The sequence below is a fragment of the Phymastichus coffea genome, unplaced genomic scaffold (genome assembly GCF_024137745.1).
Source record: "Phymastichus coffea isolate CEN01 unplaced genomic scaffold, Cenicafe_Pcof_1.1 PCOF00003, whole genome shotgun sequence".
Taxonomy (NCBI): Eukaryota; Metazoa; Arthropoda; class Insecta; order Hymenoptera; family Eulophidae; genus Phymastichus; species Phymastichus coffea.
The window spans coordinates 1,824,864-1,848,767 of record NW_026706814.1 but is presented as its reverse complement, the minus strand read 5'-3'; the positions used below and the strand labels follow the sequence as shown (position 1 = coordinate 1,848,767).

Here is a 23,904-nt window from a genome sequence, read left to right as displayed (position 1 = left end):
TTATAAAATGACAGAATAAGAGATGTAAGAATAAATATTAACGCATTTGACTATTTAAAGAAGATAAGTTCAGATAAATGCATGAATTGTATGTACGGTGAGCAGCGAGTTTACAATGGCAATAATAATAAGGCGACTTAGAAACGTATATAATTATGGAAATAGAATAAAATATGTACATATAATAAAGTAAAAATATATAAAAATAAAAATATAATGAATATAACAGATAAAACAACCAAAATAACAATAATTAAAGATAAAAAATAATAAAAATAATAAAAGTAATAAGAATAATAAAGACGATAAAAATAATAAAAGTAATAAAAATAATAAAAACAATTAAAAAATAATAAAAAATAATAAATAATAAAAACGCGATGGCACCTATTTTACAAGACGGACTGAAAGGAGGAGATGTAAAAGGAAAGCGACGTACATTTGGCTAAAAACAGCTAAGTTTGATTAGCAATTTAATGAACCAAAGGTTGATAGTGGAGTATTTGTGGAAGGTTGGATAATTTGGGAAGAACGCGAATGGATTGACCTTGTTTGGTATGCGAATGTAATCGGACAGTGCCGGCACTGGCATTAGGTTTTCGCAAGTCGCCCTCTTAATCCATGCTCTAGCCAGTGATGTGTAGCTCGAAAGCTCGTTAAAGTTAGTGATTTGGTGAAGGTTGCGTTATAACTAGGCGAGCGAATAATTCATCCACTGGACAAAAAATTGACTAAAAGCCAAGAATTTTTAGCAGGAAGCGCAGAGGCCAGTTAGACGAACTCGCCTGCAAAAGTATGCCACTCGAGGAAGTGGCAAGAGTAAGGAAATATTAACAAAAGAAGAGCACCTCAAAAACCAGTGTGCCGCTACTCACCGAGAGAGAAAGAGAGAGAGAGAGAGAGATAGATAGATAGATAGATAGAACAAACTTTATTTACTCCACGGTAAAAATTACAAATTTAGTTACAATACAAATGTAGTGTAACTAATAACAATAGTACAGTTATAACATGTCAGCAATTAAAGTCGTATGACATAAAATTTCCAGTAAGTCACATATCATAAAGTTTTGGTAGGTCACATACATAAAAATTAGAATGAGTCATACACATAAAATCAAAACCAGTCGTATAACATAAAAATTGATTAGTCATACAACATAAAATAAAATAAAACAAAGTAAAATCAGTCATATAACATACTAATTAACAGCCAACAGATGAGACGACGTGTTGTTCATTTGCTGATTTCTATCTAAAACTCCGGTGTTTGATGTTTTAAGTGCTGATTGCACAGTCAGGAGTTACATTAATCGAGGCTAAGTTTGCCGAGTCAAAAACACTAGTCGGCCCGTACGGCCACACCGTTGGCCACTCCACCCCGACCCTCCGGACCACTGTCTAGGCTCAGGATGTACCCCCGAACCGCTACCTTGAATGAGGCAAGCGTCGGAAGCTGCCGGAGCGACTGAGGAAGGGAGTTCCAGTATCGCGCCCCCGCGACCCCGAATGATCTTAGTGCAGCCTCAGTGCTCACCGATGGCACCTTCAGCTCGGCCCTCTCGCTACAGCCCCTCCCCGGGTACCTGGACACGTGCAAGGCAAATAAATGGAATAGGTACTGTGGCTCCCTCATTCGCAGAACCTTGTACAACAGTACCGCCAAAAAGTAATTTCTGCGAGAATTGGAGAGGAACCAGCCAAGCCGTTTCCTGTAAGGAGTTATGTGCTCATCCCTCCTGACACCAAAGATATACCTGATGCAGGAGTTACTGAGCCTCTGCAGCCTTTGTAGCTGTTCCTTGCTCGCATCCAGGCACACGACCGCGCAGTAGTCCAGATGCGGCTGAACCAGGGACTCGACCAATCTCCGTCTAAGTGATGAAGTTGTGCAAGCCCTGATAAAGCGCAAGCTGTACAGCGCCCTATTTACCTTTTTGGCCACCTGGTCTATATGCTGCCGCCAAGACAGCTTGCTGTCCAGCGTCACACCCAGACTGACCACCTCATCTCGAAAAGGAACGAAGACCCCGTCCCGCACCTCCACGCCTGGCAAGTACTCACTGTTTAGGGTGTTAATGTTCGGTCTCGAACCACAGATAATTGCTTTTGTCTTACCAGCATTGAGCCGCAGGCCGGAGCACTCCGCCCAGTCAGACACTAAACGCGCCACACGCGACAACCGCGATATTCCTTCATGAAGCATACCCTTGCTCACACTCATGTAGATCTGCAAGTCGTCAGCATACAAGATGTGGCTAATGCCCCGATCAGCAATCACATTTTGCAGGTCGTTGACAAAAAGACAGAAAAGTAGAGGTCCTAAAACGGACCCCTGCGGGACACCCAGATTGGTTTCAAGCCACCCCGAGTCGCCCGCTTTAGAGGATACCCGTTGGGTGCGACCCTGCAGATATGACTTGATCCAAAGCAAAGCCGACCTTGAAAAGCCCATTGAGCGAAGCATGCACAGCAACTTTGACGGAGAGATGGTGTCAAAGACCTTGCTGAAGTCAAATAGCAGCAAAAGTGCTACTTTGCCTTTGTCAATAGACATGCGTATGTCATCAGTCAGCTTCAGCAAGGCCGTTTGAGTACTATGATGCCTTCGGAAACCAGTCTGAAAGGGATTAAGAATGTTATTATTACTCAAATACTCCGTGATCTAATCATGGGCCAGCTTCTCAAGTACCTTCGACAGGAAGCAGAGCAGCGCAATCGGTCGGAAATCAGAAGTGGAAGATGGTGTTCCGATCTTCTTCAGAGCAACCAATCGCGACCGCTTCCAGAAACTCGGGAAGGCACCCCTGGCAAATGAGGAGTTAAACAATTTAACAAGATGGTCACCGATAACCGGAAGAGCCTTCATGACCAGCTTCTGCGGGAATCCATCTACTCCTGTTGCTTGAGTAGTAAAGTGTGCAACAGCTCTAGCCACATTGTTACGCCCGATATGGCGAAAGGTGAAACCTTCTTCATTCGCAGTTGTTAATTCATCCATGACATCATCAATGTTCTCGAGCGGAGAGACGGACACCCCCGCAAAGTGGGCATTCAGCTTATCCGGTGTAAAGCCATGCAACTCCTCCTCACCGCTCTTCGGCAGCAAGCCAACGCGCCGCATTTCCTTCCAAATATTTTTACCACTGTCAAGAGCGTCAGTTAAGTGCTTGCTAAGGAAGGAATTACGCTCTTGCTCCATGCGCACGTCGACCTCGCCATTAAGCCTAATAAGCTCATCGCGAAGATCAGCACGTCCTGTGCGTTTATATCGCCTGCGCAGTGCCTCACACCTGTCGACCAGCCTCCTCAGCCCGGGACCAAACCAAGGAGCATATTTTTTATTTAAACGCACCGACTTTAACGGTGCCAAGGCATCAAGAGCCAGTTCCAGGTTTGCATTTAATTGCCCAATGGCTCCTTCCAGTTCTGGTTCGTCCACATCAAACTCCGCCCAGTTGCAGGATGCCAACAAATCCACCAGTTTGTCCGGACAAACACTATTATAATCACGGTACGTGAAGTCAAATCTAACCGGGGACGGCGCGTAAATATCGATTGATACATCAATGATCGAGTGTTTGCCAAAGGGAGGCAACCACTCATTAGAGTGATGTTTAATAACATCACAGTCATCAACAAACATCACATCTATCCACGTGGAAGAGGTCGCAGTGCGGTGAGTAGGACCGTGCTGAACTGTCTGGAGTGACAGCTCAGCAGCCAGACGCCTAATACTATTAGCGTCATCGATTTGCGTCATCAGGTCAGCATTCAGATCTCCCATGATGATCTTATGGCTGAAGTCGGCACTGAGATCCCGCAGGATGTTAAAAAATCCGGCGTTTCCTTGCATAGGAATCTTTGGTGGCCTATAAATGACACCAACAAGTACCGGCGGTGAGCCACTCATCTCTATGCTGCAAAAAAGGTATTCTGGGACACCAGGTTTACCTGGCCCCGTAGTTGCAGAGGACGCAAGCATCCTTACCTTCAACTCATTGCGCACAAAGAGAGCGACACCACCGCCCCCGGTATTGCGATCATTTCTCAGCACCGAGTAGCCATCAATCCGAATGATGCTGTCATCCACAATCGGCCCCAACCACGACTCCGCAACCCCAAACACATGGTAAGACGGATTGTCAGACAGGAATAGTCGGAGTCTCTCAATACGCGCCCTAATGGAGTTAATATTGAGAAACCCTACCCTTAAAGAACGCTTTACGTCTGTAGTCATCATTCCCTTTTCAGCGGATAGTCACTTCGGCACACCCTCGCGATCGCTGCCGGGTGGCCTCGTCATATCTATGGGGCCATTCGAAGCACCGCCGCCAATGGCCTTCAGGTCCTCCATCGACGTGATCACGTGCACCCGCTCCCCCGCACGACGTCTGACCAGGAATCGGCTCCCCGCGTGCCACATATACTTGAAACCCAGTCCCCTAGCTGCCGGCTTCAAGCTCTTAAATAATTGGAATTTTGTATGGGGCAGTAATTCATTAATAAATATTTTTCTTTGCGACACGCAGGCAGCCAAATCCGTGGTCAGCGCCATCTCACCAAGGTCGCGAACAGTCAGACAGCCGCCAACCAACCCCCTCTTTGCTTGCATAATTTTTGATACTAGGGATCCCTTATTCAGTCTAACTATGCAGGTTGGCGGTGTGTCCCCCGCACCCAGGTCACCAGCAGCAGCCCCCCCACGAGCGCGCCGCGAACGAACGACCCGCACACCAGCGATGTCAGGCCACTCCAGCGATGGAACGACATGGCGGAGAACAGAGAAGGCTATGTCCTTAACCATTTCCAATGTGGCAGCACTATCAGGCTTGAGCAAGCCACTAATTGCAACCTCACTGCCATCCACCATGTCATCCACCGAACCCAGGTCACCCCCACGCGTCACCAACGCAGGGGCTGGTCCACCTGTACCGGAAACTTCGGAACAGGAATGGCCAACAGAATTTGCAGGTGCCGCAACAGTCGCACCCTTGTCACTGAAAACCGCCGCGCCCAAGACTATCTCCTGACTGCGCTGAGCTTTGTCCCTGCAAGCACACCGGAAGCTCTCAGCTTGCGCAAGCACGCCATTTAATTGGTCCTTTAAGTGGCCATTGTCAGCCAAAAGCGTGTTGCAGGTGGCTTGCAGCTCCTGCAACCTTGAGGATTGTGCAGTGACGAGGCCCTCGAGAGCAGACATGCGACGACACAGCTCATTATCACTACTTACTTCAGGTGATAATGAAGCAAGAGCTACCGAGCGCGAGTCACAATGTCGCCCCACTAGTGCCAGTACATCATCTGCCCGCCTCTCAAGCGCATCAAATCGCTGAAAGAGCAAGTCCAGGGTGCTTACAGGAATGAGCACATTAGTTATGTTAGGAAGGTCCGCTGCGCCAAGAAAATGCTCACGCACACTCTTGTGAAGATTAGTCTCAGTGCTGGGCCTCCGAGATGAGCTGCAGTCCAGCACCTGGCCCCCGTCAACCTCCGCATTAGCTGGTGCGAGAAAAGACTGCTCGCACGCAGTGGAAGCAGCATTGCCTGCCGCATCGCCAGCCATGCGCGCCTGAAAATCCGCAGCCCGAGCGACAACACATCTATTACCGGCCGGCGCCCGCATGCCTATAGCCCGCCCGACAGGCTTACCGCTCGCAGTTAGCACTTGTTTACTAGCAGCCACGCTAGTCCCGCTTGGCGTCGAGGTGATCGACTCGCCTGTCAATAGCGGGGAGCGCATTTCTGCTGCGTCTTGTGTATTTACATATTTATTCGCCACAACGGGTGAGACAGACACTCTCACCTGTTTGCCATCCGCCGAGTGCACCAAGGATACCGACTTTGTTTTTGTTTTTGCTGCTGCTTTTGCTGTTGTTGTTGTTGCCTTGATGCGCGGCACACTCTTAGGCGGCGAGTCTGCTTGGCTGCCTGGTACATCCACGACCTTCCCGCTGACAGTTGATGTTATGTTCGATGCTGCAGTGGCGGTTGATGTTGGAGTCGTGGAGAGTCGCTTGGCGCCCTTGCAACCAATGCAGATGCCATCCTTTCTCTGGTCAGAGCACTTGACATGCCGCGGCTGATGACATGCCGCGCATGGCTGCATAGGGCGGGTGGAGCCCTTGCCGCAGACAGTGCACTTTATAGTGCTCTTGCCTGTCTCCATCCCAGCAACCAGCAACAGTTGCAGCAGAGTCAAGGCAGAGATTCCGTAGTCCAAGCGGAGATAACGGCGAGCTGTTCAAGACGCAAGATGTGCTGCGTGTGAAGAGTGTCGTGTCGTGTTGTGAAGGTAGTGCAAAAATCCGGGGCGGTTGTGCTGGTGGAATTACACAACTGACAGCACTAGCTTGTAGGCCCCGTGGATTAGCACCACCTAGAAAAAACTCGGCTCAAGAGCGTCAAAAAGTAATTAGAAAACAGAAGAAGACCAGGAGCTCACGAAAAGTGCGTGCGACACTCACCACGACCAGAGAGAGAGAGAGAAAGAGAGAGAAAGAGAGAAGCGTATTCAAGTAGGAATGGCACGATGTAACTTCAAATTGCTGATTTTATTTGTCGGAAACTGCAGGTTATCGTACTTAATGCGTACAAAAATACAGTGAGGCTTGATTATGAAACTGGGCCTATTAATTTCTGGATGCCTTCCATACAAGAGCTCACGCGAAATAATCGATTACCCATTAAAATATGTATACAAATATATATAAGACAAACAGTACTTGAACAAATTTGTTCAAGCTTTTATAGGCTTAGTATAATATATAATAATGAATATCTATTTCAATTTTCAAATCAAAATATATATTAAATCAGAAATTACGAACAATTACAAAATAAAAAAGAAAAAAAAAGAAAAAGAGAAATAAATAATTTTTCTCGGTCTTCATTTCTTTTCTTTCAAAATTCTGTGACGGTTATTTTTGAAAGATATTAGTTTATATTTTTTTTGTCAAAATATGCAGAAATTAGATCTACTATAATAATATTATCAAGAATAATTAGAGGTAGTTTAAAAACAATATAAGCAACAGAAGTTAGAACGAGAAGTACAGGCACAAATGCGGGGTCGGTAGCTAGATGAGCTAGTAAAGATTTATTGGACAAAGATTCATATGATGATAAACGAGATAAGCTAAGTAATAAGAATTTTCAACGCCCACGCCGAGCGATAGATTATACTTACCCTTTGTAGTTTTCCAAATATGGCAGGCTCAGCATCAGACGCTACCGAGACTGTAGTAAGACAAGTAACTTGGGAAATACTTTTCGAAGTATTCTCCAGTTAGTAGTTATATACAGGGTGTCCAAAAAGTAACGAATCAAGGAAATAACTTTCTAGGTAGCAAAGTATTTGCGAAGCTCAAGGTCGTTCCAGGACTAACTTTCGACGAGGAATTCGATGGTGACCTTGGATTTGACCTTCAACCTCAATGTCAAGGTAATTTGGAGGTCAACTTTTTTTTAAAATGGAAACCCCTACTTTTGACACCAATTTTATTATTACATTTAGCGTCACCCAGGAACAACGGCGTGGACGTAGTAATATCTGTTCCCTTTGGGGTGCTTGTTTTACGAAAGTTCTAAGTTGTTAAATGTTCAAATTATTTACCGTATAATTCCTGTTCTTACTAACATAAATTCTATTATCTTAAACTATAAAATAATTCATTCTGCTATCCTGCAATTTAAAAATAAAGAAGGAAATCTAATATTTTATCTAAAAACTTTTTTTTCTTTTTTTAATTTGGCGATTTTTTTGCAAAAAAATTTCATTTTTTCGTAAAAAGTGTACCATATTGAAAAAAAGGAAATTACTTGATATTTTTCTTTGGCATAAAAATTACGAACTGTATCGGGCCAGCTAATTGGCAACTCGAACTATAAGGCGTTTTACTCATAAATCGATTAAAATTAAATGTTCAAAAATTCAAAATAATTTTTCCAAAACACGTTTTTTTAATCTCCTAAAACAGGATATTCTTTTAATGTTGTTTTAATTTTATTATCAAAAGAAAAAAAACATTTGAATAAAAGCTAAAAACTAACTGAATATTATTTAAAGTTTGTTGTGAACTGGTATTTTGAGTAAGTCCGTAAAGTCAAAATGGATCGCCTCTCCGAAAGAGAAAGAATATCGCTACTTATGATGAGAGGTTGGGGTAACGTGCAGAGAACTATGAGAGAAGTAGTGGGTGTGTTTAATCAAGCATTCAGAGTTAATAGAACTCCCATTGCCATGTCGACTGTTCAAAATACTGTTAGAAGATTTAATCTTCATGGTCATGTCAGAGATTTACCTAGAGCAGGCAGGTTAAGTACAGCAACGAATGAAGAAAAATCACTCGACGTATTGTCATCATTCACTGAAAATCTACATCTTTCTATCCGCAGAGCAGCTCAAGAGCACGAAATAGGTAAATCGTCAGTACACACTATTCTAAAATTAGCAAGTTTTCATCCATTTAAAGTAAATTTGGTTCACAAGTTAAACGAGAATGATTTCGATCGTCTTGTTGAGTTTTCTGAAGACATGATGGATCGCATAGTTGAAGATCCCAATTTCCCATCAAGGATAGCATTTTCAGATGAAGCAACTTTCCAACTTGACGGTACATTAAACAGACACAATTGGGCGGCTGAAAATCCTCACTGGTTGCGAAAAGATAAATTTCAGTATCCGGAAAAACTAAATGTTTGAGCCGGAATAATAAACAATAAAATTATTGGACCATTCTTTATTGATGGCAATTTAAATGCTCAAAATTATGAAGTTTTGCTTCGAAATTCGATCGTTCCTGCGATTAGAGAAATGATTGCAGACAACTTTCATGAGATATGGTTTCAGTAGGACGGAGCAACTGCCCACTACGGACTAAACGTTCGCACATACTTAAACGGGACATTTGTTGATCGATGGATAGGGCGAAGGGGCACAATTGAATGGCCAGCTAGATTACCCGATTTGACGCCGCTAGATTATTTTTATTGGGGTTATCTGAAGTATCGTGTGTACCAAACAAAACCCGCAAATTTAGATGACCTTCGGCGGAGAATCGAAGATGTATCAGCTCTTGTTTCCGCTCAAATCATCGATAATGCCATTCGTGATTTCTACCATCGATTGGTTTACTGTCAGGAAGTAAACGGAGGACAATTTGAACATTTAAAGTAGATCGTTGTAATGATAGTAAACAAACGAGAGAGGCGAGGGGACTCTCGTAAAACAAGCACCCCGATCGTGAGAGGCAAGGGGACTCACGTAAAACAAGCACCCCAACGGGAACAGATATTACTACGTCCACGCCGTTGTTCCTGGGTGACGCTAAATGTAATAATAAAATTAGTGTCAAAAGTAGGGGTTTCCATTTTTAAAAAAAGTTGACCTCCAAATTACCTTGACATTGTGGTTGAAGGTCAAATCCAAGGTCACCATCGAATTCCTCGTCGAAAGTTGGTTCTAGAACGACCTTGAGCTTCGTCGCAAAAACCCAAGCCTGAGTTGTAGAGCGTGGCATAGACCCATACCTTGATGAGGCTAAATGACCTTGAGGTTGTACTCAAGGTCATACCTCACTCATGACCTGAGGCATGTTTGGACGTAAAATTTTCCGCTCTTTCGATTAGCAGTGTTGAAAATAGGGGTTTCCATTTAAAAAAAAAAGTTGACCTCCAAATGACCTTGACATTGAGGTTGAAGGTCAAGTCCAAGGTCACCATCGAATTCCTCGTCGATAGTTAGTCCTAAAATGACCTTGACCTTCGCAAAAGCTTTGCTACCTGGAAAGTTATTTCCTTGATTCGTTACTTTTTGGACACTCTGTATAAACCCGAAGTAGCGGTCAGATATAAACTCGACCGTTAAAGTCTCTGTCGGAAGCTTTAGTTTCAGGCAAAGTCATACTCTACGATATTAGTAAACCCTAAAATTCCGTCACATACAGTCCAGGTGCAGTTCGAATATAGACGACCAAGTAGCCTCGATGAAGCAACTGAGCTGGCATAAATCTGGCACGTGTTAAAAAATGAGTGTCCAAGAGTGAGGTTACTCAGACTATCAATGAACCACTAGGACTGAAACCAAAAAAATGATGAATAAATGTATAGAAACTGCTGTTCCCTAAAAAGTCTAAAGGATTCAGGATTATATCAGGGATCACAAAATACTCTTCTAAAGATGTAGTACAAGAAACTTACTGCTTCAAATGATCTCAGAGAATTCATTCACGGATATCTACTAACGGAGCAGCCTAGGTTACGTAACAGAACTTCTCAGCAGAGAAAAAGTACAAACCAGAAGATGAGACAAAATAGTCATGTTCGTTCAAGTTACGAACCTCTGAATTCCAGCCTAACATGATTTAAGAGCATCCTGCACAACAATGAGTACGATAGGCTTACTGTTTGCTGCCGAGAAGTAAATTATACAGGGCGTAATAAAAGTACCGAAGGTCCTGTATTTTTTCAGGTAAGGTATTTTTGGAAAAGGCTAGGGTCAGGTCTTTCGTAACTGTTTGTAAGGAATTCAGTGGTGAACTTGGATTTGACCTTGAACCTCACCTTCTAGGTTATTTCAAGGTCAACTTTTTTTTCAAATGGAAACCCCTCTTTTCATAGCGGCAATTGAAAGAGCGGAAAATTTTTCATTGCCGATATAAAAAATAGATGTTTTCGTTTAAAGAAATTTTGTCATTAATGTTCTTTACAAATCCTGCGACATTTCCAGATGTTTCCCTAACAACACATGTTTGACCTTTATTGAACCTCTAGGGTAGTCCTTGACTTGGGACCTCGACACATATTTGAACGTAAAATTTTCCACTCTTTCAATTACCGTTATGAAAAAGAGGGGTTTCCATTTGAAAAAAAAGTTGACCTTGAAATAACCTTGAAGGTGAGGTTCAAGGTCAAATCCAAGGTCACCATTAAATTCCTAGCAAAAAGCTACGAAAAACATGACCCTAACCTTTTTCAAAAATACCTTACCTGAAAAAATACAGAATCGTTTCGGTACTTTTCTTACGCCATGTATATGATGAAAGCCGGAATATATCGATTACCTGACAGTAGCAAGGTATTGCTAATCTGATATCTTACGCTACTATTTACTGTTAGTGGAATGCTGAAAGATGTCCATGTAACCATTAAACTTCTACTAGTCAATGAATGCTCCCTGGGTGTTAACTTAATAAAAAATTTCAATGCTGTTGTTGGCCCCTTCGAGAACACTACTTTCTTGTGCGACAAGAAAGTACTGTGCTTAAGAAAATGACGGAGGTGCAAGAAAACACAGAGGTTATATCTACAAAAATCGTTAACACTTCGGAGGATCATAAGGCGGAAATTCGGCAGGTGGTACGACGAATACTCAAGTGCATATTCATGGACACGGTGACATAGTACCGGGATTTAATCCACAATTGCGCATCGATCATACAACCACAATTTATATTAACGAGAAAAGATATACCGTACGTATAGGGAAAGGAGTAACAGGACATCTTAATGAGAATTAAAGACCTTATGATTTGACCCCCATATTCAAAACACTAAACCTTAATAGCGAATTCGTTCTCCATACAGACGCAAGAGATAAGGCCATCAGAGCAATACTATTTATGAGCTGTTTACGTAATCGAAAAGTTCCATAAATACATTAAAGATACCTTTTCAAGGACATCACTGACTACAGTTGTCTGATGTTACTTGTAAGGGGATGGGTAGCTAGTAAAATAGGAAATTTGTTAACGCACGAACTCCCACGATAGAGAGCTAACTGCCGCTCCGTTAAACACGTATAGTTATACGTGTATTCGCCTTTACGATTGATACTTTTGTTTCGGTGTCTTCATTCTAACCGAGTTAAACTCACCTTAAGTCAATTGACTTGTGACACTTGATTTATCTTAGGTGTGAGTGAACTAATGCGTAATCCGATTACTCCCCTAGACGAAATAGGATTAAAACTTAATCCTTTATAAATCTGTTTAGCTATTATGAATCAAAATGACGTAAACGGTGAATAAAATTAATAATGTTTAATTCATAAAAAACCTACATTCTGACACGAGAGAGAAAATTAAGGAGCGCAAGCACACTACTCGAACTCGATACCGTCGCAAACGACGAACGAAGATATCTCGAGTTTATTTTTAGCTAACAAAATCCAAAAATTATGTTAAAAAAATTTTAAAAATGATATTCTAGTAGAAAATGATAAAACAAAATTGACGTGTTTCGGAGTTTTCCTATTATCTATTATTTCGAGGGTGAACCACCCCTTAAGGTTATTAATACAACATAAGGAGTTGTTAATCGCAGATTTCATCACAAGTTATTCATTCGCTAGTTATTCACTAGTTCATTCGCTAGATATTTCATGTTCTATGACGCTCAAAAAAGCCAAACATATGTATACTTTTGTTGTGCTGAATAAACTATTTAGAGAGTGAAAGCTAACGCCGAAAGTTACGCCTCAACACCATTATATAGCGATATTTTCGTATTTTCTGCACAGTTTTTGACAAAACAAAATCCAAAAAAATATTTTTAAAAATTTAAGATAAATAAATGGAGTTTGTCTACAATGCCCTAAGTCGCCTAAAAGAAAAGCTATGTTTTCAAATATATTCTTGCAAAATTTTTTCAGAAGAAATGAAGTTTGTGAAATTCCGTTTAAAATCTAACACAAAAGTATACAGTATCCGTCACCAAAGGATGCTACCCTTTCATGGAGAGTGAATAGAGCATTCATTTTAACACCCTGATCCCCTACCACCCCGAACCTAATTTCCTTAAACCTCGGGCTAGTTACCCTGCCACGCTATAACCCGTAACTCCTACATCAGAATTTCATCAACCCTCGAGCTGGTTACCCTGCCACGCTGTAAAACCAAACACTTAGCCCCAATTTTCTTAACCCTCGAGCTGGTAACCCTGCCACGCTCTAACCCCAAACTCCTACACCCGCATTTCATCAATCCTAGAGCTGGTTACCCTCTCACGCTGTAAACTCAAATTCTTAACCCTAATTTCCTTAACCCTCAAGCTACTTACCGTGCCACGCTCGTACCCCGAACTCCTACAACCAAATTGCATCAACCCTGGAGCTGGTTACCCTGCTTCGCTTTAAATCCGAACTCCTACACCGTAATTTCATCAACCCTAGAGCTGGTTACACTGCCACGCTGTAACCCCAAACTCTTTACCTCAATTTCCTTAACGCTCGAGCTGGTTGCCATGCCACGCTCTAACCCCGAACTTTTAACCCCAATTTCCTTAACCCTCGAGCTGGTTACCCTGCTACGCTCTTACCCCCAAATCCTACATCAGAATTTCAGCAACCCTCGAGCTGGTTACCATGCCACGCTGTAACACCAAAGACTTAGCCCCAATTTCCTTAACCCTCGAGCTGGTAACCCTGCCACGCTCTAACCCCAAACTCCTACACCCGCATTTCATTAATCCTAGAGCTGGTTACCCTCTCACTCTGTAAACTCAATTTCTTAACCCTAAATTCCTTAACCCTCAAGCTACTTACCCTGCCACGCTCTAACCCCAAACTCTTACACCAGCATTTCATCAATCCTAGAGCTGGTTACCCTGCCACGCTCTTACCCCCAACTCCTACACCAGAATTTCATCAACCCTCGAGCTGTTTAACGTGCCACGCTGTATCACCAAAAACTTAGCCCCAATTTCCTCAACCCTCGAGCTGGTAACCGTGACACCCTATAACCCGAAACTCCTACACCCGCATTTCATCAATCCTAGAGCTGGTTACCCTCTCACGCTGTAAACTCAAATTCTTAACCCTAAATTCCTTAACCCTCAAGCTACTTACCCTGCCACACTCTAACCCCAAACTCCTACACCAGCATTTCATCAATCCTAGAGCTGGTTATTCTGCCACGCTCTTACCCCCAACTCCTACACCAGAATTTCATCAACCCTCGAGCTGTTTACCGTGCCACGCTGAAACACCAAACACTCAGCTCCAATTCCAATTACGCCTCAACACCATTATATAGCGATATTTTCGTATTTTCTGCACAGTTTTTGACAAAACAAAATCCAAAAAAATATTTTTAAAAATTTTAGATAAATAAATGGAGTTTGTCTACAATGCCCTAAGTCGCCTAAAAGAAAAGCTATGTTTTCAAATATATTCTTGCAAAATTTTTTCAGAAGAAATGAAGTTTGTGAAATTCCGTTTAAAATCTAACACAAAAGTATACAGTATCCGTCACCAAAGGATGCTACCCTTTCATGGAGAGTGAATAGAGCATTCATTTTAACACCCTGATCCCCTACCACCCCGAACCTAATTTCCTTAAACCTCGGGCTAGTTACCCTGCCACGCTATAACCCGTAACTCCTACATCAGAATTTCATCAACCCTCGAGCTGGTTACCCTGCCACGCTGTAAAACCAAACACTTAGCCCCAATTTTCTTAACCCTCGAGCTGGTAACCCTGCCACGCTCTAACCCCAAACTCCTACATCCGCTTTTCATCAATCCTAGAGCTGGTTACCCTCCTACGCTGTAAACTCAAATTCTTAACCCTAATTTCCTTAACCCTCAAGCTACTAACCCTGCCACGCTTGTACCCCGAACCCCTACAACCAAATTGCATCAACCCTGGAGCTGGTTACCCTGCTTCGCTTTAAATCCGAACTCCTACACCGTAATTTCATCAACCCTAGAGCTGGTTACACTGCCACGCTGTAACCCCAAACTCTTTACCCCAATTTCCTTAACGCTCGAGCTGGTTGCCCTGCCACGCTCTAACCCCGAACTTTTAACCCCAATTTCCTTAACCCTCGAGCTGGTTACCCTGCTACGCTCTTACCCCCAACTCCGACGCCAGCATTTCATCAATCCTAGAGCTCGTTACCATGCCACGCTGTAACACCAAAGACTTAGCCCCAATTTCCTTAACCTTCGATATGGTAACCCTGCCATGCTCTAACCCCAAACTCCTACATCCGCATTTCATCAATCCTAGAGCTGGTTACCCTCTCACGCTGTAAACTCAAATTCTTAACCCTAATTTCCTTAACCCTCAAGCTACTGACCCTGCCACGCTCGTACCCCGAACTCCTACATCCAAATTGCATCAACCCTCGAGCTGGTTACCCTGCTTCGCTCTATCTGCGAACCCCTACACCCTAATTTCATCAACCCTCGAGCTGGTTACACTGCCACGCTGTAACCCCAAACTCTTTACCCCAATTTCCTCAACGTTCGATCTGGTTGCCCTGCCACGCTCTAACCCCGAAATCCTACACCCGAATTTCATCAAACCTCGAGCTGGTTACCCTGCCATGCTCTAACCACGAACTCCTACACCAGAATTTCATCAACCCTCGAGATGGTTACGCTGACACGCTCTAACCCCGAACTCCTACACCCGAATTTCATCAATATCCGAGCTGGTTACCCTGCCACGCTCTATCCCTGAACTCGTAGACCGGAATTTCATCAAACCTCGAGCTTGTTACCCTGCCATGCTCTAACCACGAACTCCTACACCAGAATTTCATCAACCCTCGAGATGGTTACGCTGACACGCTCTAACCCCGAACTCCTACACCCGAATTTCATCAATATCCGAGCTGGTTACCCTGTCACGCTCTAACCCTGAACTCGTAGACCGGAATTTCATCAAATCTCGAGCTTGTTACCCTGCCATGATCTAACCCAGCTCCCTGTTATTCATAATTCCGATTTCGTAATATTACGAAATCATGCAAATTTTTGAAGTTCGAAATAGCTACTGAGAATATCATTTTTAAATCATTATGTTCAATATATATTACAACTATCCCTGAGGAAATTCGATTATTATGTTATTACGAAAAAATTCATTAGACAAACTGATTTTACCATACTAATAGGTATATGTACGCATTTCGCAAGGTGGTTTTGGCCAATATAAAAATACTGACATGAGATAATGTTACTATTATTTTCCACCTTAAACGCACTTATAGAAAAAAATAACGTTATAAATAACGTTATTAAATGACATCATTTATAACGTTATCTATAACGTTATTTGGTGTTACGATTTGGAACATTTAATAATGTTATTTTTTTATCTAATAACGTCATTTCTATTAAAAAAATAACGTCATTTTTGGAATTAATAACGTAATTTACAGAAAATGACGTTATTTTTAAAAAGGTTGTGTGCTTTACGAATGGAATAATGTTATTTCTCGGGCCAATAACGTTATTTAAAGAAAATGACATTATTTTCAAAAAACATTTTGTGCTTTACGAATGGAATAACGTTATTTCGCGGGCCAATAACGTTATTTAAAGAAAATGCCGTTCTTTTCAAAAAAATATTTTGTGCTTTACGAATGGAATAACGTTATTTCTCGGGCCAATAACGTTATTTATAGAAAATGACGTTTTTTCAAAAAAAATTTTGTGCTTTACGAATGGAATAACGTTATTTCGCGGGACAATAACGTTATTTACAGAAAGTAACGTTATTTTCATAAAAGATTTTGTGCTTTACGAATGGAGTAACGTTATTTTGCCGGACAATAACTTTATTTAAAGAAAATGACGTTATTTAAAAAAAAATAATTTGTGCTTTATTTTTATACTGATTTTTATACTTATAATAAATACAGTATCTTTAATATCGTTACATAATAAATAAAAATAAAATGATTTTTAGAACTTCAATAAATGCAGTTATGAAATGATAACAAAAATTATAAAAGGATTTCTTCATCAAACGATTAGAATGAGTTTTGAATTTCAAATTCATCTTCGGCTCGATCTTTATCGAATTTAGAATTATACAACACTGCTTTTAGCTTTCTGACATATTTCTTTTCTTTCTTCTTCTTATTCAGTTTGATCTTTTTTTTCAAAAATTTATCCTCGACAGCAGTTCGTTTCAACGGGAGTCTCTTAGCAGGCATGTAGCTGGTCGACGGTCTACTTTCTGCATCTGCACTGGTACTTGCATGATAACTACGAAAATTTTTTGGCAAACCTGTAACATACAAATATTTCACAATGTACTCGTTACACTGGGCTTTTCATTTTATACACACACACACACACACACACACACACACACACACACACACACACACACACACACACACACACACACACACACACACACACACACACACACACACACACACACACACACACACACACACACACACACACACACACACACACACACACACACACACACTTTCCAATACTATCTTGCATGGTGAATGCGGGTACCGTCTCGAGTAATTTGCAGAAACTGGAGAAGTCACATGGTCAGGAGTTTTAACATCTTCAACAGCATTCATATGTACTGAACAACCAGGACTATTATATGTACTATGTGCTTGTGACTGCTTCTGTAATTCCTCCAACTTTTTCTGCAGCTCTTCTATCAGTTTATCTTTATCTACTTGTTTAGGTTTGCAGCTGACTAATTCTTCATGAATATCAACGCTAAAATTTTCTTCCAGAGCAATTATTCTGTCATTCATAGACAATTTTGCCTCTGATATTGATGGTGGAAGACCCTGATTTTGAAAAATAAAATGTAAATCGTAACTGCTATATATATACGTGTGTGTGTGTGTGTGTGTGTGTGTGTGTGTGTGTGTGTGTGTGTGTGTGTGTGTGTGTGTGTGTGTGTGTGTGTGTGTGTGTGTGTGTGTGTAATATATATAAACAAAATTTTACAGTGATTAGATAGTCATGCAATAAGTGCAAGGGTCTGGAATTTTCATTAAATGAAAAATGAAAATAATTATTACACTGAGATACCTATTAACAACCATTTCAGAGTTCATCAAACAAAGTTTGTCTTACCCAAGGATTCTATTATTATGAAAGTTTCAAATGTTCTTCGAAGAAAGAATTTTGACTTTCAAATTTTCTTCGAAGAAAAATTATCAAATATTATTATTAAAATTAAATTATTATAAATTGATGATGAATTATTAATAAGTCAATATAGATACGAACTACATTAAATTAAATAGATTATATTGCATATAAACCTTGTTTGACGATTTCACTACAAATGTCTTCTTTCTCCCTTTTCTTTTAGACACAGGTGAATTTGTATTTGATTTGGTGGTACGTTCCTTATTTGCTAATTCATGGACTACAACACTGAGCCTTTTATTTGGTTTAGGCCATCTCGTCTTTCTTGCTTGTAAAGTTTCTTTGTCATCATTTATATCTAAAATTACTGCAGGTTCATATACTTTATGGCCATCAGCATCTTGTCCATTTGCAACGTATGCATCATAGGGAAAGTTTTTATCACTTGGATCATAACATCGTATATTTTGAACTGGAACAAATTTTACTTTTGCATTGTCTACATAGAATCTCACAGCAGCATAGCCTACTACATCCCCTAAGTCTGACATGCCACTGTCGTCATCACTCATTGTGGCTTTAGAAAATCTGAAAATAATATTTTTTATGTGACAGTATACCTATATATCTTTCTATATTACTTAAGCTCAGGAAAAGTAGATGTATTTGAAAATCTCAATTGAATATAATATTTGAATATTACTTCTATTCCCCCCTAACTATTTGTTGGAGATGATATCCAATATAGTCAGACTACTAAAATCCAGTTAAAAAGTACCATGTAACATATTTCATGTGTAAAGAATCAATTACAAAAATTGGAACTTAATTTTGTGCAATATTATTTCAACTTTAAACTTTACCCAACATATATGAAGGAATCAAGCTATGTTCTACTTCTATTACTTGTACTTAGAATTTTTCATGCAAACCAAGGAAAAATTTCTCTATTTAGTTTGATAATTTAGTATAAAAATTTGTATGCTTCAATTTTGAACAATAAAAATAATTAGTTGGAAAATTGCAGCTAAGATTTCACAGGTTGAATCTTACAATATTTAAAAAATAAATGCATGCAGTTTATGATAATGATAAGAAATAATTATATATAATACATACCTTGATAATGGTTTCTTAAGTAAAATAACTGCAGCTCATAAAGAGCATTTGTCAATAAATAATTTACTACAATAGAATTTTAATTTTTAATTCAAAGAAACATCCAGACCGAGCACGAAACAAAGAAAAAAATCAACAAGCATATATATCATAGTTCACACTATGTGTGACAAAGAAATTATATTCGATGGCGCGATACACCCTATTATCGTTGGTATCTAAGATTCACTTTTTGAAATAAATTGAAAATTGAATTATGATTTCGATTGTTCTCTGAACAAGATATAAATGTTATCTTACTATTTGTTAGTTTTTTTTACGACAGCTCCTTTAAAAGTGTCGAATTAATAACACTCGTGAAACACTTGTAAACTGCAGCCAGTCATTTACAATTCAATGCGGAACAAAATACATATTAGGCCTTGACATGTATGCTATCCTGGAAGTGACCTGCGCAGGATGGCTGCACAGAAATCGGTTGCCAGTTTATATGTATTTTATGATATACGATACGGTGGTTATATGGTTATGTTTTATGTTATAGTTTCATGATCATGACCAGGTGACAAAGGTAAGATGAAAATATTGATTTATAAATATATAAAAATACTATTTAAGTTTCTAACAAATTTACTGAAATATTATAGTTTTGTCTGTGAAACAATGGCTAACAATCGTAGATACAACCTAGGCAGAATTAATGTTGATATTAAAACGCCGAGAACTACACAATATAACAGGAAGAGAACAGTAGAGAGGAACGATTCTTCTTCAGATTCCAGTGTTGACAATCAAAGATGGCGAGAGAATTATGCTGTGAGTATTCAATTAACTTTTCAATTAATGAATGCATATAAGCCTAGATAGCATGTACGTAATTCCAAGCATGTATTAATTTATGAACTTAACAACATGTCTCATAAATATATTTGTTATGGTTTTATTTCAGCAAGTTTCAAACATTTTGCATGAAATTAATAATATTTCAAGCAATGATGAATCTACAACATCTCAATCATCTCCAGTATCATCAGAAAATGAATCAGTAAGTAGACTGATACTTAAATTCAGTGTATTATTCACTGCTATTATTATATCATAATTTATACTTAATAAAATTAATTAATATATATTTTATAGGAATGTAGTTTGTCATCTGCCAATCAAGTAATTGATGCTTTTTCTGGATCAACAGATGACGATGGTGTGAGTATAAATTTATTACATAAATGATCCACTCATTATTGAAAAAAATTTGGAAACTAAGAAAACAAATCCTATACCTTAATGTAAATGTAACCAAATGACCCTCAATATCGTTTTCTTAAATTCATATTTTTCATGAGTGGCATTAAGTGCAGTGAATTGTGTATGGTCAGTATACTTGTATATGTAAAGATTTAAAAATATTTTGCTAGTGTTCAAGCATTCATATTAAAAGTATATCTTCATTAGAGTATTGCTGTGATAGTATATATAGAACATTTGAAGAGTATAACACCAATTCACATTATACATTTATTTAGATGATTAAATTTTAGTATATAATTTTATACAATTAATCAAAAATTTTTCTATATTTATTAAATATTAAGCTTTCCATTTAAGTTACTTCTAGGCTTACTGTTGGTACATAATTATAATAGTAGATCACTTGAAAAGACCATAATGGATTAAAATCTGAAAAACTTATTGAAATTTGAATAAAATTTAATACATAACCATTATATGGCTGAAAGTTTCAAATATTAGTGTTTCAACTGAAATAGCTACAATATGTACGTTTGATCTGCTCCAAATACCTTTTATCATAAATTTACAAAAAAAAAATACTGCAAGTATAATTTTTTTAATTGTGATATACAATTTTTTAGCTTTACAAGTGGCATATTTATTTTTACAGAATAAAAATTCAATATAACAAATTTTGTTTCCACTTATCTAGTTTGTATTTGTACACTACATTACAGATATCTAGTATCAATAACAGAAAACTTTTGTCTAAAAATTATTTTGCTTAATGATAATGTAATCAACCGATTTCATTAATTAATTAATTAATGAAATTAATGAATTCATTAATTAATTAATTTCTTCATAACTCATTACTTGAAAATAATATTGAACATATATTAACTACCTAGTAAAATACTACTGCTGAGATTGTATACACAAAATTAACAATTGTAGTTGAAATTCGTAACATATATATTCGATGAAATAGATAATTAATTATAACTCATTTTAATTTAACAATTTAACATTTCATTTTAACCAATCTATGTTTTACCTAGATAAATTACCATTCTCAAATAGAAATTCTATCATATAAAAATTTTATGTAAAGATTTTTGTCTATAGAAAAGAAAGTATTTCATTTTCAAAGTCAAATCATTAATTTTGAAAATGAATTTGTTAGATCGCGATTACTTTGTAATATTTGAAAAATATATATTTAAACTTATAATTATGAATATTTAAGTTTACGTACTGTGAAGTTAAAAAAAATCTAGTATATAAATAAGTGCTTTTAAAACGGAATCTTGCAATCATAATAATTGTAGTAAGACTGATTGCTCATCAAATGGCTTTTTTTTAATAACGATATATTTTTTACCTTATGATCAAATTCTATGTTACAATTGAGAAATTATATTTCTGTGGCTTTTTTTAAACTATAATATTTATCGGAAAAATCTGAATTTTTTCCTATCGATAGATTAAATGGTGTTTTGCAACTGATACTTTTACGAAATCTGGTTAAAACGGCAGTGATACACCATAAAATATATAAATTTTATTACACGTTTTGTTTATTGATTTATAAATTAAGTATGGTAATTACAATAACTGAAAAATAACGATATTCCATTCATAGAGCCAAAATTATTTTTTTGAAAAATATTATTCCTTCTGTAGCAAAAAATATTTTTGAAAATAACGTCATTTTATGTAAATAACGCTACTGCCTTGAAAAATAACGTTATTCCATATGTAGAGCCAAAATGTTTTTGAAAATAACGTCATTTTCTGTAAATAACGCTTCTGTCTTGAAAAATAATATGTTTTGTTTATTGATTTATAAATTAAGTATGGTAATTACAATTACTACAATAATTTTTAATAATTCGCAATTAATACTAAAATATTATATACAGTTTTCCATATAAAAATGATTCAAATTTACAATAATATTACTGTTACGACATTAAGTAATAAGAAAGCGATAAATATTCGTGAAAATTTTTTAAGAATAAAAATTATCAAGTATACTCTTTAATTTTTCCATATTTAAGAAAACAAATCATTTTTTAAAATTACTATTTTCATTATTAACATCCGTTGAAACTTGGAGATTATTTTACTAAATTTTTTTTTTTCGACACTGTGAAAATCCATATGTTATTTAACTCCGTATTTGCGATTTTATTTTAGGCGTGGAAGGAGGGGGTTATAACGTCATTCACCATAAATAACGTAATTGCTTTTCAGTAATAACGTTATTTAAGACAAAAAAGACGTTATTAATTTAATAAAAGAATCCCTTGTATTCAATTTAACACCGTATTTAGAATTTTATTTTAAGCGAGAAGGGGAGCGGTAAGAAGATGAATATAAATAAGCTAAAGTTAATTTTACCTTGTGATTTTTGCTCAAAATTCGATAGACACCTTCAATATTAAATACATTCTATTTATCATCTATTTTTAATCATATCATCAACGTTGATTGTTTATAGTACAATAATGTATACGTAGATTTTTTATATTTTGCTTATATAATTCTTATTGTTTTTAAGGATCATGCAAGAAATGAACGTAAGCAATTGCTACACAAGCAAGACGACGATTATGCAAGTGATGATGATAACATCCAATATCAACATATATTTGACTACCCATTTGTAGATGACAATGGAACACAAAATCGATTAGATGAGATAACGAACGATATCGTCAATGATGAAATTATTGATAGTAGAATCAACGTAAATAAAGCGGAAATATATTTAGGAGTTTTGAAATTTTCACTAGTTTACAACTTGCCTCAAGTTGCAATCGCAGATTTATTTAAGATGCTAAACATATTTTGTGCTACCTCCGTTTTACCTGATTCGAAATACTTAGTTAATGCAATTTTCAACTGCGAAAAAAATATTACTTATCACGCATTATGCCCTACCTGTAAGCGTTATGTTAAAGAGTTTCGGCGTGGAGAGGAACAGAATCATAACATACATTGCGTTTCTTGTAATTGCCGGTTTTCCTTGACTGATCCAACTTACCGAGATTTTTTCTGTATAATGAACCCAGACGAAGAAATAGCTTATTATCTTGAAGAGAATTGGACTTATTATGAATCAATAGTTGAGGCCCGTGTTAAAAATTCTGATAACATAAATGAATTCCACAGTGGTTTGTTGTATAAAAAGTTGAGAAATTCTTTACCTGATGATCGAAAAAATAAATTTATAACCGCGACTTTTAACAGCGATGGTTCACCAGTATTTGAAAGCTCTTCTTTCTCTATATGGCCAATACAAATCATAATCAATGAATTACCCTTTAAAGTCAGAACTTCAAAGCCAATAGTATGCGGACTATGGTTTGGTAGAAATAAGCCTGATATGAATATGTATTTTGAGCCATTTGTTAATCAAATGAATGCATTTTCGGATGAAGGAATTATCTGCAATATAAGAGATACAAAACATACTATTTATGTATATGCTATTTGCTCTTGTGATGATTCCGTTGCTCGCGCCCCTATGCAAGGCGTTACTCAATTCAATGGTTATTTTGGATGTAATTGGTGCTTACATCCGGGATATTACATTGCGGTAGGTAGGGGTGGAAGCGTTAAGTATATACTTTTGGATGAACCGATTAATGAGAGGAATGAAGCAGATA

The 23,904-nt window shown here is 38.1% G+C and overlaps 1 protein-coding gene across 1 annotated transcript in view; it reads right to left on the bottom strand.

The window, feature by feature from the left end:
• Positions 1 to 23,904, bottom strand: part of LOC131665443 (ubiquitin carboxyl-terminal hydrolase 7) — a 957,589-nt gene that overhangs the window by 203,940 nt on the left and 729,745 nt on the right. The window lies entirely within an intron of this gene.